Source organism: Octodon degus, unplaced genomic scaffold (genome assembly GCF_000260255.1).
Source record: "Octodon degus isolate 3935 unplaced genomic scaffold, OctDeg1.0 scaffold00353, whole genome shotgun sequence".
Classification (NCBI taxonomy): Eukaryota; Metazoa; Chordata; class Mammalia; order Rodentia; family Octodontidae; genus Octodon; species Octodon degus.
The window spans coordinates 126,988-133,376 of NW_004524929.1; the positions used below are offsets into that span (position 1 = coordinate 126,988).

Consider the following 6,389-nt stretch of genomic DNA (forward strand, 5'->3'; position numbering starts at 1 on the left):
ATAAAGTATTCTAAGTCTTTCAAAACAAATTCCAAACCAGACTTATGCCTCCTGTAAGACTCTCTTTCATATTTAATGAAGTAAAAAATTTCCATAACAAACAACTAAAGAAATTGTTGACGACCAAAGCAACCCTATACAGAATACTAAAAGACATTCTAGAAAGGAATCAAAGTGACCACAACTCCAAGACAAACAACTGAAAGACTCTACCAAACAGGACCGACAAACACAGGGGGGAGAATCTCAGCCTGTTCCAGTCTCGCTGCACCACTTCCCGCTCCCGTAGCCATGGCCACCTATAAGCTGGTGCTCATCCGGCACCACAAGAAGGCCTGGAACCTAGAGAACTGCTTCAGTGGCTGGTATGATGCAAACTTGAGCCCAGCGGGCCACAAAGAGGTAAAGCTAAGCGGGCGGGTGCTGTGAGATGCTGACTACACATTTGATATCTGCTTCACCTAAGTGCAGAAGAGAGCATTCCGGACCCTCTGGACAGTACTGGATACTATTGACCAGATGTGGCTGCTAGTGGAGAGAACTTAGCATCTCAATGAGCAGCACTATGGGGGTCTGACTGGCCTTAACAAAGCAGAAACAGCTGCCAAGCATGGCAAGGCCCAGGTGAAGATCTGGCAGCGCTTATATGATGTCACACCACCCCCAATGGAGCCTGACCATCCCTTCTATGCAACATCAGCAAGGATCATAGGTGTGCAGACCACACTGCTGCCTTCCTGTGAGAGTCTGAAAGACACTATTGCCAGAGCTCTGCCCTTCTGGAATGAAGAAATTGTTCCCCAGATCAAGGAGGGGAAAGGGTATTGATTGCAGCCCACAGTAACAGCCTCAGGGGTATAGTCAAGCATCTGGAAGGTCTCTCTGAAGAAGCCATCATAGAGCAGAACCTGCTAACTGGTATTCCTATTGTCTACAAGTTGGATAACATCTTAAAGCCCATCAAGCCCATGCAGTTCCTAGGGGATGAAGAGACCGTGCGCAAAGCCATGGAAGCTGTGGCTGCCCAGGGCAAGGCCAAGAAGTGAAGACCACCAGCAGCCTGCGCCCCATTCCCCCACCCTCCACACCTCTGCCCCATCTGTCACACTGATCACGTCTGTAGGCGTCCTGTGTTGTAGCTGTGGATGGGCACCAGCGGCTCCCATTTCCCTTTTAGCATTTTGGTTCCTTCACCCACTCCCTTGATAGAATCTAGTCAGAACAGTACCTCTAGGACACAACCTATAGTTCTCAGTCCAAGTCCAGGGAAGGCTCTTCCTATCTAGTAGAGTTGAGCTGTAGTAACTGTCTAGTGCTTCTGCTTTGTTTACTAAGGACCTGCTTGAGTAGGGGATAGGTATAACCATGCCAAGGCATGACCAGTGAGGAGCGGTCATGAGCACACTGCTCCCTGGAGCCAGCCCTGTGTTCTTCTGCAGTCGTCAGTCAGCAAGCACTCGACATTCCAGTGAGAGATGAATGTAACCTGTGTGGTGTTTGAAATACAATTTCTTCCCTCACCCTAGAGGAGCTGGTTCCAGAAGGTTGGGATTAATCCTGAATTAAGTTTATGTATTCAATTTTCCTACAAAAGAAAAATTATGTATCTAAACAAAAACCCTTCTGGGGCTTCTAGTGGTGGTTGAATAGTTCCACATATAGTCACCAGAAAATAAGCCATTCCTCATACCAGTGCAGGACAATCTCTAGCCTCTGTGGGGTAGAAGTGCATCCTGCTGTGTATCTTAGGATCCCTCTGTCTTGTTTTGATGGCAGTGAAAACCATATGTAAGTGCAACTCACAATTTCTGATTTCTGAATCATGTTCCAGCTGGCTTGGCCCTGCCACATGGGCCAGTACTCATTTTGAACATAACTGTAAGTCTTTTTCCAGTCACTATAATTAAGGAGTGATGTGCAATAAAAACAATAATAAAAAAATAAATAAACACGGGAAAAGTAGGAAACCAATAGCAAGAAAATAACATGACAAACATAAGCAAATACATATCAATTACGACCATCAATGTAAATGGACTCAATTCACCAATTAAAAGAAATAGATTCTCAGAGTGGATCAAGAAACAAAATCCAACAATATTGTATTGCTCAGGGTTTTACTTAGAGGAACAGATATAATATAAGGAACTTAACACAAGATTTACAATGTATAAGGAATTACAAGGTTGGCTTAGGACAGTCAGCCACAGAGTCAGATGGAGGAGTGTGCAGAGGGCGTCTGCACACTCCAAACTGAGGAGTTCAGTCTCAAGGTCCGAAGTTCACTGCCGTACTCCGTGCAAGTCTCTATTTGTCAGCTGATGGGTCTGCGAGGGAAGACTGAAGAGTCTGCGACGGAAGGTGGAGGATCCAAGCCCGAGGTGGAAGAGTCTGCGCTGCAAGCCAGGCGATGACCTCCAAGCCGAATGCGAAGACTGAAGCTCCAACAAGTGAAGAGAGACTACTTCCTCAGCCCCTATATATGGTCTCTTTGTGCTGAGTCACTCAGGGGGCAGAACCAATTGTGTCCCAGGGCGGGACCCCCACCAGCCGGAAGTGCGCGGGGAATCATCCGGCCAAGTTGACGCAATGTATCAACCACTACAAATATGCTGTATACAATAAACACATTTAGCCCAAAAAAATCCATAGACTAAAAGTCAGAGGACAGAAAATAATACTACATGCTCTAGGAGCTCAGAAAAAAAGCAGGAGTAGCTATCCTGTCCCCAGACAATCTGAGCTTCAAACCAAAAATGATTTGATCAGCTAAAAAAGTTCATTTCATACTAGTTAAGGGAAACATTCAAGAGGAAAAGATGACAGTCATAAATATGTATTCACCAAATATGGGAGTACCAAATTATATAAGATAAATTTTAATGGACATGAAAAATCTAATAACCAATAACACAGTGTTAACAGGGGACTGTAACACACTCTTATCTCCAACAAATAGGCAAGGTAGACAAAAAATTAACAAAGAGGTAGCAGAACTGTACCAAACTTTAAACAAGTGTATTCTGATGGTCCGGCCCATGTGGGAACTGGCTGAATCACCATGGCATCTCCACAAGGTGAGGATTAGTCCAGAGCAACTATCTACCTCTTCTTCCCAGCATTCCCTTCATCTGGCCCACCAAGATGATCTACCTCACCTCCCAGGAGGCTATCCAATGAGCCCTCACAACGACATCACCTCACCTCCCAAGGCCCCACCCCCTTTAGAAACCTATAAATATAGCTGCCCTTCACTGTTTGGGCTTGAGGGTTTCCACGTGTCTTTCCTTGCGGTCCTCCTGTATCCGCAATAAAAGCCTCTTTTATCTTTTCTGCCTCTTTGTTGAGCCACCGCCATCGCAGCCACCATCGCTGCTGGGTGAACTCTGTCATATTCCACCAAACAACATCTGAATACACTTTTCAGCGGCACATAGGACATCCTCTAAAACAGACCACATACTAATCCATAGATCACACTTAAGTAAAAGAAAGAAAACAGAAATTATCCCATGCATATTACCTGACAACTGTACAATGAAATTGGAAATTAACAACAAAGGAAGGGCCGGCCAAATAGATCAGTGGATTAAAGTGCCTGTAAGCAGGCACAAGGGCCAAGGGTTTGATGCCCAGGCCTGTCTTGCTGGCTCTGCCCCTAGGGCATGCTGAGACAGTGATTGAGACTGGGTGTGGTGGTGCATGCATGTAATCCCAGCTCTTGGGAGGCTGCAAACAGTTGAATCACTAAAAGTCCGATCCAGTAGTGAGACCCTGAACACCCTGTAGACCCTTCCCTAAAATACAGAAAAGAAAAAAAAAAAGACAAACAACAAAAGAAATCACAAAAAACCCATAAACTTATGGAAATTAAATAATACACTCCTCAGCAACTAATGGGTTATAGTTGAAATTAAACAAGGAATTAAAAAATATCTACAATAGCTCAGTGGACTAAGCAACTGTTTTGGTAAGCACAGGGACCAGGGTTTGATCCCCAGTCCCACATAACATGCCAGAAATGGAGAGATGCCTAGACAGGAACAAATTACCAAAACTGAATCAAGAAAATATAAAAACCCGCAATAACCCAATATCAGACAATGATATAAAAAATGTAATCAAAAAATTACTAACAATGAAAAGTCCAGTTCCCGATGGATTCACAGCTGAATTCTACAAGAAATTCAGGGAAAATTTAATCCCAATACCCCTCAAACTCTTCCATGAAATTGAAAAGGAAGCAATACTCCCAAAATCATTACACATTTTTAATGCAATCCCTATCAAAATGCCATCAATGTACCTCACAGATCTAAAGAAATCATTGCTAATATTTGTTTGGAACCAGATGGGGCTGGAGCAAGCATTATCCTGATACAAAAACCAAAGAAAGACTCAAACAAAAAAGAGAATTACAGTACTGTCTCTCCATGAACATAAATACAAAATTCCTCAATAAAATACTAACAGTTAGAATACAGCAAATCATCAGGAAGATTATACACCACAACCAGGTATGATTCTTCCCAGGGATGCAAAGATGGTTCAACATACACAAATCTATAGATGTAATATGCTATATCAATCGAAGCAAAACCAAAATCCACATGATCATCTAAATAGATGTAGAAAAGGCTTTTGACAAAGTCCAACACTCATTCATGATCAATGCCCTACAGAAAATTGCAATAGATGGCCTGTATCTCAATCTGACAAAAACCAACAAACCAACAGTCAACATCTTTCTATTTATTTTCTTTTTTTTTATGTAATTAGTACAGGGTCTCACTACATAGATCAGACTCATAGTGATTCTCCTGTTTTAGCCTCCCAAGCATGGGGATTACATGGACGTGCCACAACACCCAGTCTCAATCACTGTCTGGGTGTGCCACAGGGGTGGGGCTGGCATGGTGTTGTAGGCAGCTGAATTAGATATAAATATTATAGGCAGTCAGACAGGGCCAGGCCCTCAAGGAGACAAGATGGAAGACAAGGTGACTTTACAACTTGGAAGAGACAGACACTCCAGTATGGACCATACCTCAAGACCAAGACAAAAGAGGAAACACAGTTACATACTTCCCTAGGGATGGGCATCAGGGATTGATATTCTAAATAGGTATCAATCACCTTGAAAGAGCCCAAATGAGTCACCAGCCCAACCCCCAACAGGAAGAGACCTTGTCCCATATTCATGCCCCCTTGCTACATGACTCACCTCCCCATTTGATCCTGGACTCAATTTTACCTGAGCAATGGTGCTTGTAATCTCATTGGTTGACCATAGTTTTTGTCCCACCTCATGCCCACCTAAGTAAGTTCCCACGTCCTCTCCACCACCTTGGACCTGCTTAACGGCACGATTTTCCTCTATAAAAGTCCCTGGAGGGCTGGTGAGATGGCTCAGTGGTCTAAAGCACCTACTTAGAACAAGCTCAGCAAAGCACAGGGACCGCGGTTCAATCCCCCAGCACCACATGCCAGCCAGCCCCGCCCCCAGGTGGGCTGAGCTGGCCACACACACACACACACACACAAAAAGTAAATAAATAAATAAAATAAATAAATAAAGATTTTTTTAAAAAGTCCCTGGAAGAGACAGCTTCCCAGGAACTACCACTCGGGCCCCCCTCTTGTCCCTCTCTTGGACAGGAGCTTTCTTTCCCTCCCTGCTCATGACATCCGTTTGTTCCTAAAATTCATTCTTTGGTTTTAGAGAACATGAACTTGTCCCAGATACTTTTTAGGTTGGAAGATCAATTTTTCTCCCTATGTCATTTGGAGGTTTCCCTATATCACTGTCATTATTCACAGATGACATGACACTCTACTTGGAAGACCCAAAAATCTCCACCAAGAAACTCCTAGAATTAATAAACAAATTCAGTAGCATAGCTGGATACAAAGTCAAAAGCCAAAAATCAATAGCATTCCTTAAACAGATATCAAACTCACAGAGAAAAACTAGAGAAACAATACCCTTCAAAATACCATCCAAATAAATGAAATGCTTATGAATTAATCTGACAAAGGAAATAAAAGATCCATACAAGAAAAATTACAATACCCTGAAAAAAGTGATCAAAGAGGATTTCAGAAAATGGAAAGATATCCCCTGCTCCTGGATAGGAAAACCAACATTATGAAAATGGCCATACTCCCAAAATCATTATACATTTTTAATGCAATCCCTATCAAAATACCATCAATGTATCTCACAGATCTAAACAAATCATTCCTAATATTTATTTGGAACCAGATGGGACTGGGGATTTGGTGCAGGGGTAGAATGCTTGCCTAGCAAGCTGCGAGTCCTGGGTTCAGTCCTCCACACCAAAAACAAAAAATTAAAATAAACAAATAAACCTCCCCTGAAAAACAAT

At 43.0% G+C, this 6,389-nt stretch overlaps 1 pseudogene; it reads left to right on the top strand.

The window, feature by feature from the left end:
• The first annotated feature begins 291 nt into the window (after positions 1 to 291).
• On the top strand, positions 292 to 1,065 carry LOC101580493 (annotated as a pseudogene).
• The last annotated feature ends 5,324 nt before the right edge of the window (positions 1,066 to 6,389 follow it).